Consider the following 10,181-nt stretch of genomic DNA (forward strand, 5'->3'; position numbering starts at 1 on the left):
TCTCCAGCTAATAAACTACGTCCACAAAGTGGCCAGATATAAAATTAACTCAAGTAAATTGCCTTTCTTTATATAAATGATAAATGGCTGAGAAAGAAATTAGGGAAACAATTCCCTTGACAATAGCCAAAAATATAAAATATCTTGAGGTAACTCTAGCCAAGCAAGTGAAAGACCTGTATGACAATAACTTCAAGTCGCTCAAGAAAGAAATCGAAAAGGATCTCAGAAAATGGAGAGATCTCCCACGCTCATGGATTGTCAGAATTAACATAGTAAAAATGGCCATACTACAAAAGGCAATCTATAAATTCAATGCAATACCCATCAAAATCCCAACACAATTATTTGAAGACATGGAAAGAGAAATTCTCAAATTCATCTGGAAAGGCAAAAAATCAAGAAAGGCAAAAACAATTCTTCACAATAGAAGAACAGCTGGGGAATCACCATCCCTGACCTCAAGCTTTACTTCAGAGCAATAGTGATAAAAAGTGCATGGTACTGGCACAGAGACAGATTTGTTGGTCAATGAAATAGAATTGCAGACCCAGCAATAAAACCACACACTTACAGACACTTGGTCTTTAGTAAAGAAACCAAAACATATACAATGGGCAAAAGAAATCATCCATAATGAATGGTTCTAGTCTAACTGGCTGTCTGTAAGTAGAAAAATTAAAATAGACCCATATTTGTCACCTTACACAAAGCTCAATTCCAAGTAGATCAAGGACCTCAACATAAAACCAAATACACTGAGTCTAATAGGAGAGAAAGTATGAAAGAGCCTTGAACTCATTGGCACAGGGGGAAATTTCCTAAACAAAACTCCAATGGTTCATGTTCTAAGATGAAGAATTGATAAGTGGACTGTCGCGAAACTGCAAAGCTTCTGTAATGCAAAGGACAGTCAGTAAGACAAACCAGCAGCCTACAGATTAGGAAAAAATCTTTACTAACCTCACATCTGATAGAGAGCTAATATCCAAAATATATAAAGAACTCAAGAAGTTAATCACCAAACAACCCAATCAAAAAATGGGGTATAGAACTAAATTGTGAATTCATAACTGAGGAATCTCAAATGGATGAGAAGTACCTAAAGAAATGCTCAAAGACCTTAGTGATCAGAGAAATGCAAATCAAAACAACCCTGAGAATACACCTTACACCAATCAGACTGGCTAAGATCAAATCCTCAAACACATGTTGGAGAGAAGGTGCAGAAAGAGGAACACTCCTTCATTGCTGGTGGGATTGCAAACTGGTAAAACCACTCTGGAAATCAATCTGGAGGTTCAGAAAATAGGAAATAGTTCTACCTGAAGATCCAACTGTCACACTCTTGGGAATATACTCAAAAGATGCCCCGCGATGCCACAGAGGCATGTGTTCCACTATGTTCATAGTGACCTTATTTGTGATAGCCAGAAACTGGAAACAATCTAGACAGAAGAACAGATACAGAAAATGTGCTTCATTTATACAATGTAATACTACTCAGCTATTAAGAGCAAAGAAGATATCTTCCAGATTCATCCATTTGTCTAAGAATTTCATGAATTCATTGTTTTTAATAGCTGTGTAGCACTCCATTCTTCTGTTGAGGGACATCTGGGTTCTTTCCAGCTTCTGGCTATTATAAATAAGGCTGCTATGAACATAGTGGAGCGTTTGTCCTTATTACATATTGGAACATCTTCTGGGTATATGCCCAAGAGTGGTATTGCTGGATCCTCTGGTAGTACTATGCCCAATTTTCTGAGGAACTGCCAGAATGATTTCCAGAGTGGTTGTAGAAGCTTGCAATCCCACCAGCAATGGAGGAGTGTTCCTCTTTCTCCACATCCTAGCCAGCATCTGCTGTCACCTGAATTTTTGATCTTAGCCGTTCTGACAGGTGTGATGTAGAATCTCAGTGTTGGTTTGATTTGCATTTCCCTGATGACTAAGGTTGTTGAACTTTCTTTTAGGTGCTTCTCAGCCATTCAGTATTCCTCAGTTGAGAATTTTTTGTTTAGCTCTGTACCCTGTTGGGGTCTCCCAGCTCTCTGTTACCACTGGACCACCTGCAGTTATCCGCCAAGCCTACCTTACTGTTTACACTAATCACTGTCCTTCAAAACCCAGCCCCCTGCAGGCGCTAAAATCCACAGTTAGTAACCTTTGGATCCACCAGAGCTGCTCTGCTGTTGCTGTGTCTCCACCACCTGCTGAGAAGACCTTTTGTCCCAGAAGACAACATCCTTTGGACCCACCCAAGGACATTCACCTGTGCCTTCTAAGACTGGGGGTTAGGGACTGGCTGGTTTTTTTTTTCCCACACTATGTAAACTGAGTTCCTACATTAAACTTTGAGCCTCAATCAGAATATATTTGTCCTGGCTTCCAAATTTCTCTCGCACATTCCATTTCAGGCCAGCCTGCCTCTCAGGAGGAACCCAGACTGGATTAAAGTGAGTTTTGCTGCAGGCAGAAACTCACAGTACCCCATTTTTAACAGTTTTTTTTTGGGGGGGAGGGGTGGTTTCAAGACAGGGTTTCTCTTTATAGTCCTGGCTGTCCTGGAACTCACTCTGTATACCAGGCTGGCCTCAAACTCAGAAATCTGCCTGCCTCTGCCTCCCAAGTGCTGGGATTAAAGGCATGTACCACCACTGCCTGGCTTAATAGGGTTATTTGATTCTCTGGAGTCTAACTTCTTGAGTTCTTTGAATATGTTGGATATTAGCCATCTATTAGATTTAGGATCAGTAAAGATCCTTTCCTAATCTGTTGGTTGCCTTTTTGTCTTATTGACAGTGTCCTTTGCCTTACTTTGCAATTTTATGAGGCTCGTGGCTCTAGCTACATATGTAGCAGAGGATGGCCTAGTTGGTCATCAATGGGAGGAGAGGCCATTGGTCCTGTGAAGGTTCTATGCCCCAGTATAGGGGAATGCCTGGGCCAGGAAGCAGAAGTGTGTGGTTTGGTGAGCAGGGGGAGGTGTAAGGGACTAGGTGTTTTTCAGATGGGAAACTAGAAAAGGGGATAACACTTGAAATGTAAATAAAGAAAATATATAATAAAAGAAAGAAAGAAAAAGAACAAGGGCCTGAGTTTTGCAGAAAAACATATAGAAGTAGAAAATATTATCCTGAGTGAGGTAACTAAGACCCCAAAAGACATGTATGGTACATGTATTATATACTAATAAGTGGACATTATCCAAAAAAAAAAAAAAAAAAAAAAAAAAAAAAAGTGTAGAATACCCAATATACAGTCCACAGAACTCAAAAAGGTCAACAAGTTGAAGTGCCCAAGTAAGGACACATCAGTCCCACCTGGGAGAGAGAATAAAGCAATCATAAGTGGGGAAGGAGGGAGGAACTTAAGATGGAAAGTGGATGGGGGAGGGAGTAGTGGGGAGAGGGAAACCTGATCTGGTACTGGGTGAGGGAGAAGGACTGAATCCCTGAGTGTCAGCAGAAACAATGGAAATAGGCATGCTTGGGAAATAGGAGTTTGGGTGGACCCTCCAAAATATACCAGAGATATGGGAGGTGAGAGACTCTCAGGACTCAAAGGGAGGAACCTTAGATGAAATGGAAGACAGTAGGGAGAGGGATCTTATAGAGCCCTCCTCTACCAGGAAGATAGGACATCAAGTGAGGGATGGGGTTGCCATCCCACAGTCACATTTCTAATGTATTTTTCCTGTATGAAAGAATTACAGGATTAGAAATGGAGAGGAACCTGAGGAAAAGAAAATTAAGCAACAGGCCCAAAGTGGGATCCAGCACAATGGAATATCCCAAGACCTGACACTATTACTGAGGCTATGGAGCACTCACAAAAAGGGACCTAGCATGATCACACTCTGGACAACCCAACAAGCAGCTTAAAGAGTCAGATGCAGATATTTGCACCCATATAATGGACAGAAGAAGCTGACACCTGTTGTTGAAATAGGAAGGCTGAGAGAAACTGAGGAAAAGGGAGATCCTGTAGGAGGACTATCAGTCTCAATTAATCTGGTCCCCTGAGATCTCTCAAACATTGGACCACCAAACAGACAGCATACACCAGCTGATATGAGACCCCTAACACACATAGAGTAGAGGACTGATAGATCTGTGTTCATTCAGAGATGATGCACCTAACCCTCAAGAGACTGGAGGCCCCAGGGAATTTATAGGTCAGATGGGGTAAGGGGTGGGAACATCCACATTGAGACAGGGGGATGGGGAGAATGAACGGGATGGTGGATCAGGAGGTAGGTAATAAAATATGGAGCGTAAAACAATAAATTAATTAAAATGAAAAAATATATAAAAACATGCAGAGAGATTCACCTGTGTTATTCTCTCTAAAAGGTTTTTAAACTACTCTGAAAATATTCTCATACAATTGGTTGAATGCAGGTCCCACCTTTAGAAAAAGAGATGTGAGAAAAGGTAAGTCATTAACTGTGTTTCTCAATGTTCCCTAGAATAGAGCTTATCTTAGATGAATATGCCTGCTCTGTGTAGTGCCTGAAAAGACTAATTAGGCCCATGAAGTGGCTCCAATGACAGAAGACAAATGTTTGACTGTATTAAAAAATGTTTGTATAAGTATGTGCATGTGTTGTCTGTGTGTTTTGTGTGTGGTGTGTGAATGTTTGCATATTTATATGTGTGTGTTTGTGCACATGTACATTATGATGTGTGTGCATGCCTTTGTGTGCTTTTTTAGTATGTGTGTGTTTGTGTGCATTTATATTTGTGTTATGAAGTACCTCTTGGTGCATTGAACCAGCTCAGCTGAGGCTGAGGCAGAGCATGTGAGTTTATAGATATATGAAGGTTGCTTAGAGTTGAAGTCCAGGACTTCTTTGTACCCCTTGTTTTCCAGATGTCTCCACTTGCTATTTCTTCCCTTGTATGAAACATTATATTACAGAGAGAACTGACATTCTCTAATTGCTTATTTAAGCATCCTAATGTCAGAACAGTGATTAACTTGCATTGTTTAGAGATGCAAAGTGAGCTGTGTAGTGTTTGGTGTTTGTTTCCTTAAACCACAGAAGAAACAAAGCAAGATTTTATTTCAGACCAACTCCAAAAGTACACGTTCACATTGACATATCCCCAAACTTTATTTCAAAAGGAAGATTGTGCCTTAGAGAAAGAACATGATTACATAGTCTTTCATGACGTGCTTAAAGATAACAGCTCTGGGTCTCCATTCATACACATTTATTTGCATTTTCTAAACATGGATTGTAATTTATATTTAATTTTTGCCACTAGGGAAAAAAAATCACATTTTGCCTTTTGTGCTGAGCTGCCAAGTCGGCTGATTTCTTTACATTTTTGTCTTCTCAGAAAGAAGCTAGGCAACTGGCATGTCATTTGTATCAATAGTCTGTTGCCAACTGCTAGAGATTGCTGACAGTGGATCAATTTTAATTTACAGCTGATCTTGAAAGACCACTTAAATAGTGGTAATTAAGGAGCAAAATATGAGACTGGAAATGTAGCAAAATGTGGGTCATTTTACACTAATGAAGTACTGGAAACCTTTTCTCTGCAAAGCTAAAATAATCTATGTGACGGTTCACTGCAGTATGGGTCATTAGTCTGGGAGAGTTAAGGAGAATCATTTAGTTCCCATGACAGAGTAGGTTATGAGCACATGAAATGCCACTCTTGATGATGCTCCTCTGCTTTTTCACAATACTCACCTCACCTGCACCCTCTCCACTATTTGAATTCCCCTCTGGCATCCTTGCATAGACCAGAACCTATGCCCACCATATTTGCAAGGTACAGCTTACACAGAAACTATGGCGCTTATAGTTGATGCTAAATATATGCTTGCTTAAGTTACCAAATAATGCATAAATAGCTATAAGGCTAAAATACATACCCATATATGTAATTAATTTTTCACTCAGTGATGCATGCTGGACTCATTGAAAGCAATAGAAATACACTGCAATTTCTGTGCCTCAGGATTTCATCTCCGCATTCTATATTTAGTATATTTAATATGTTTAATAATTCATATTAATTCTGAACTTTGGGGTTATCTGAGTATTCTTTCTTCATCTATGACTGCAGCTTGTGTCTTCCATATCATTTCTATTTTCTCAATGCTTAAACCTAAAACAATGAGGAGAAGATGTTTCATATGACAATGCTTCATATTTTCACTTCCTCATAGCTCTATCCCTATTCAACATCGATCACACACACACACTATATTTTTATGAACGAATCTTTTTCGCTTTTTCTGACAGGTGGTAGAACAATAAGATTCAAACTCTACCTGCTTTTGACTCTTCCTTCTACATCTGTGGTGTTTTTTGTTTTTCTGCTGTGCTAACACCTTGTAGACAAATGAACCTATTGTGAAGGAAATTTGATGAAAGGAAGTGATTGTAAATACTTCCAAGTGTCTCACTTCTAGACAATGTATACTGTTTAGTAAAACTGCACCCTTCTTGCAATGTAGGATAGCCTTTTAAGTGTATACTACACCAAGCCGTAAAACTGCACCCTTCTTGCTACAAATAACAAGAAATTTGTGTGCAAATTTCTGCCATAGCACCAAACCCAATTCATTTTTTAATTAATTATTTTTTTTATTACATTCCAAATGTTCCCCCTCCCTTTACCCCCTCCCAGAGTTCTTTGCCCCATCCCACCTTCCCTTTGTCTATGAGAGGGTGTTGTCTCAGCATTTGCCTTTTCTAGGGCATCAAGTGCCTACAGTATTAGAAGCGTTCTCTTTTATTGAAACCTGACCAGGAAGTCAGTTCTCTACTACATATTTTCCTGGGCTCATAGACCAAACAATATATGATCTTAGGTTGGTGACATAGTCTCTGGGAGCTCCCAGGTGTCAAAGTTACTTGACACAGTTGGTCTTTATCCAGGGCTGCCATCCATTTCAGTTCATTCAGTCCTTTCTCTGACTCTTCCATAGGGGTCGCTGACACAGTCCAATGATGGACTGTAAATAAGCACATATGTTTCAGCCAGCTGCTTGTAGAGTCTCTCTTTGTCTGCAAGCAAAACATAGCATCAGTAATAGGGTCAGGTAAAACTTAATTTAAAGGTTGCATTACAGCTACTTTTATCTGCTACGTTTAAGTGTGCTCTTGAGTAAGACAGTCCTACCTTGTTACTTTACTGCTGACAAAAGTAAGTAGAAGCATTGGGGTTCTCAGTCATGTTCCTACAATAACATACTTACTTTTAGCTGCTTTCTCTGAACATTGCAAGATGCATTGCATTCTTTTCCTAAGACTGATCGTGTGGGCTGTAATTTTGAGTTGCATAAAATAGGTGAAGAATTTGGCATTGTTTGTATGCATTACAGTATGACAGCATGAACCACACTGGTACATACTCAACCCAATCAGGAGACAGTTCATTGTCAATGGATTGGCACACACGAGCAACGATGTTTCATAACGTAATCAGAAACTTGTCTTTGATGTGTACCGTTCCATCTGAAGGACTTTATTGACATTGTTGCCTCTGAGCATCACAATGAGACATGTGTTCTTTCATTTCTTCTTACAGGAGAATAACATACATCTACATCTATAGGACAACTTCTAGCCAGGTGTGATCTCTTTTCACAGATCTATCCTGATTATTATCAATAGAATTCTTACAAATAGGAGCTAATACTCTGTATTCCTAATGGCAACACATCACTTCTGTTAGATTTATATTTTGTGGATGAATGAGTAAATGAATGATCTGTAAGTATGACCCATAATTAGGAAAAGAATGTGCTAAATTCATAGTATTCCCTAGAGCATTTTTAATTTTGACTTCAAAGACAGATGGGTTGATGTCAATTTTAACTACAGTTATTTTTTGACTCTCAAATGTATTAGCTGAATTAAGTCAGTACTATTTATGTAGCTTTTGTGTGTGACCTGCTGTGTTTACATTTTTTTTTTCTGGGAATTCACAATAAGACATTGTGGTCTGGGTAAAATCTTACCGATTTAAATGTTAACTGGTTGCTCCAACTACCAACCTTATATGACCAGAAGAACAACAACAACCAAAAAAAAAAAAAAAAAAAAAAAAAAACATGTAAAGGGACACCAAATTGTTTTCCCCAGTATGCCTTGTTGGCATCAGGAAGTTCTGAATAATTAATGATGTTTACTCCAAAGAAAAAGACAGAGGATTTTGGTTTGTATAATGAGCAGAACAAAGTGCAAAGATCAAATAAAGTCAAAGACAAAAATCCAATAAATAATAAAAGAGTTTGTGGATTAGCATTTGTTTTTAGAATATCTTGCGTTGTAAAGTCATAGATCGTGTTTAAAGACACTTTGAGAATGAATAAAAACTCTCTCATTGCCTTGTATTACATCATTTTTATTTTATATTATAGATACACAGACCCGCCAACAATGCAAAAGTGTCTCCAAAGTGCTCTTTCTTCAAGGTAAACTTGGCAATATTACTCGAGAAAGTCTGACTTATTCACCTGAGAAGGATGGATACAGAAGTTTATGCTGCATACCAAAGGTCACAAGTACTTGAAGTTGTAGCATGCAGAACATACAACAGAAAACACAGTTAGAACCATGCCTGGGGACACCTATTTGAAAACAATGCTATTGAATCAGAAATTTAGAAAAATTGTAGGCAGAAGAAAATGATCACTAAAAATTTGTGGTAGGAAAAACACATAGTTTTATTGAACAGCCTACACATCAGAATCTGGCAATTCCCTGAATAACATGTGTTATCACTCTATGAATGCTAAGGAGCAAAGAATGCATTAAGCCCAAGGAATAGAGAATATTGTCCTGTCCTTTTATTTAAGATAAGGCTATAAAACGTGGTAGGATATGTGCCACCAAGCATCACAAAGAGTAAGAGGAGTCAGACATAAAAAGATTCTGCCTTTTAAGTCTTGAATGAAGCATTTATGTCCTCAATATGTGATGGATTTAAGAGATAATTTCAATCTCTCCATTATAAAGCATGAGATGTCTTAATTATAATATAGTTTTTTAAAATTATTTTATTAGCTATTTTCTTCATTTACATTTCAAATTCTATCCAAAATGTCTTCTATACCCACCTCCCACCCTGCTCCCCTGCCAACCGACTCCCATTTCTTGGCACTGGCGTTCCCCTGTATGGGGCATATAGTATTTGCAAGACCAAGGGGCTTTTCTTCCCAATGACTAGGCCATCTTCTGCTATATATGCAGCTAGAGACACGAGCTATGGGGGTACTGATTAGTTTATATTGTTGTTCCACCTATAGGGTTACAGACCCCTCCAGTTCCTTGGGTAATTTCTCTAGCTCCTCCATTGAGGTCTCTGTGTTCTATCATATAGATGACTGTGGGCATCCACTTCTATATTTGCCAGGCACTGGCATAGCCTCACAAAAGATAGCTATATCAGTGACCTTTCAGCAAGATCTTGCTGGCATATGCAATAGTGTCTGCGTTTGGTAGCTGATTATGGGATGAACCCCCGGTTGGGGTAGTCTCTGGATGGTCCATCATTTCTTGTTAGCTCCAAACTTAGTCTCTGCAACTTCTTTCATGGGTATTTTATTCGCAATCTTGGGGAGGAATGAAGTATCCATGTGTTGGTCTTACTTCTTGATTTTCTTGTGTTTTGGAGATTGTATCTTGGGTATTCTAGGTTTCTGGGGTAATATCCACTTATCAGTGAGTGCATATCAAGTGAGTTCTTTTGTGATTGGGTTACCTCACTCAGGATGATATCCTCCAGATTCATCCATTTGCCTAAGAATTTCATAAATTCACTGTTTTTAATAGCTGAGTGGTACTCTATTGTGTAAGTGTACCACATTTTCTGTATCCATTCCTCTATTGAGGGACATCTGGGTTCTTTCCAGCTTCTGGTTATTATAAATAAGGCAGCTATGAATATAGTGGAGCATGTGTCTTTATTACCAGTTGGAACATCTTCTGGGTATATACCTAGAAGAGGTATTGCTGGATATTCTGGTAGTTCTATGTCCAGTTTTCTCAGGAACAACCAAACTGATTTCCAGAGTGGTTGTACAAGCTTGCAATCCCACCAGCAATGGAGGAGTGTTCCTCTTTCTCCACATCCTTGCCAGCATCTGCTGTACCCTGAGTGTCAGGGTTATTTTGATTTACATTTCCCTGATGATTAAGGATGTTG

This window comes from Mus pahari, chromosome 13 (assembly GCF_900095145.1).
Source record: "Mus pahari chromosome 13, PAHARI_EIJ_v1.1, whole genome shotgun sequence".
NCBI classification, from domain to species: Eukaryota; Metazoa; Chordata; class Mammalia; order Rodentia; family Muridae; genus Mus; species Mus pahari.